The sequence below is a fragment of the Coregonus clupeaformis genome, unplaced genomic scaffold (assembly GCF_020615455.1).
Source record: "Coregonus clupeaformis isolate EN_2021a unplaced genomic scaffold, ASM2061545v1 scaf1202, whole genome shotgun sequence".
Taxonomy (NCBI): domain Eukaryota; kingdom Metazoa; phylum Chordata; class Actinopteri; order Salmoniformes; family Salmonidae; genus Coregonus; species Coregonus clupeaformis.
Genome location: NW_025534656.1, coordinates 810 through 2,500, shown reverse-complemented (window position 1 = coordinate 2,500; position 1,691 = coordinate 810). Strand labels below are relative to the sequence as shown.

Here is a 1,691-nt window from a genome sequence, read left to right as displayed (position 1 = left end):
TTATACACTGCTGACGCAAATCAACACTCCGGCTAAGTCTCCTATTACCAGAACACTTAAAAGTGATATGGTCCCCATGTGTGGTATAGAGTTTATTTGTATCTGAAGGATGTTTAAATTGGATGTTCTTGTGCATTCATGAGCTCTTCATCCACAGTGCAGGGTTCTGAAATGAGAAGATGGTACAGGAATCATTGTGTGAATGTGTCCTTCAAGGGCCACTGATATTAAGTCGCCTTTTTCATTTTAATTGACGATATAACTATACCTAGAGATTATTGAGGAATATCACTTGTCAATTCTTTCAGGAGCTTGGTTCAACAGTTACATTTCAATTTTAGATGCATTTAAAAATAATAATGAATCATTTGAACTTGAATTCCATTCCTGAACAATCCTTTCCCATCGTTAAAGGAGTTGGCAAGCGAGTGATTGGGTAGGAATTGGGCCAATGTTATTTTAGACGGCTACTTTTACTCAGGCAGAACATCGGCCTTCATCCAGATCCCGTCACTACACGTCTTGTGGTGGGATGAAGGGGGAATCAAGGATGTAGTATTTCTGGGTAGACATAATGAACTGATTCTCCGTTTCTGTAACGTTTCTGGCACGGTTCACTGTATTCCAGCTAACGAGATGTGGAGGTGGTCCACAGAATTTCTTGGGCTCTAGGAAGACATGAGTGAGGTCACAAAGTGCTAGTGATGAAATGCACCCAGCTGCTTTCATTCCCAGCAAGAATAGCAGTCCAGAAAAACGCTCCGCACTCTTTCCCAAAATGCGTTATTTTGCTTAATTATGTGTGTGTTGGCGTCATAGTAAATCAACTTTAAAACAATAAATAACTTGGTTGTGTCTCCACTACTTCACAATGTGTTAAATCAACACAAATACAATTTACCATCACATATTGGTATGGATGACTCCACTGTCCATTGGTTGAGCAGACGACTTCTGATTCCCCTTCAGAACTGTGGCTAAGGGCTAGGCTAAGGCATGAACTGTAACCTGGCCCAGTACTTCATGGTGCTGTTGTTTGGGGAACTCCTATCACATTCATACATGATTAATCCTCTCCACAGCTTCATGCAAGTCACGCTCCATTACGATAAGGGGAAAAATGATAGAATAGATCATTTGCATGAATGACAGCTGATAGTACATATACATGTTGTCAATAAAGTGATTTAGTTAAGCTGGGCTAACTGAAATGTTTACCTTCACAGGTGGGGAAATGGCTGTTCACTTCGCAAAGCAGCATCAGGGTTTCTCCAGATGGTGTTCTAAGCCAGTAGTTGAACCTGAGTCATGACTGTCAGAGAGACTCACTTCATCACTGGGTAGGACTGGGCTTTACAACTACTCCCGTCCATCTGTAGACCTCGGGACACAACTCACTACTACAGAGAAATATCACATTGCAGGGTGTTCGGCAGTCTATAACTCATGCAGTGAACCCTCGGATAAAGTGTAATGTGTTGTGTAGATAGCAAGTACAAAGTGGTATATACTATATACTATAATGTAGCACAAAGGCCAGAGGGGTGTGGTACAGTGACACACAATGATGGCCACAAAGCAGGCCACTCGGCATGATGGTAACGTGGAGTGCCTTGACACAGCCTTTTTTGTGTAGATATATTGACTATATACCACAAAACCTGAGGTGCCTTATTGCTATTATAAACTGG

At 41.7% G+C, this 1,691-nt stretch overlaps 1 pseudogene; it reads right to left on the bottom strand.

Annotated features, from left to right (window-relative positions):
• LOC123486426 overlaps positions 1–1,060 on the bottom strand; it is a 1,315-nt pseudogene extending 255 nt beyond the window's left edge.
• Between the last annotated feature and the right edge of the window lie 631 nt (positions 1,061–1,691).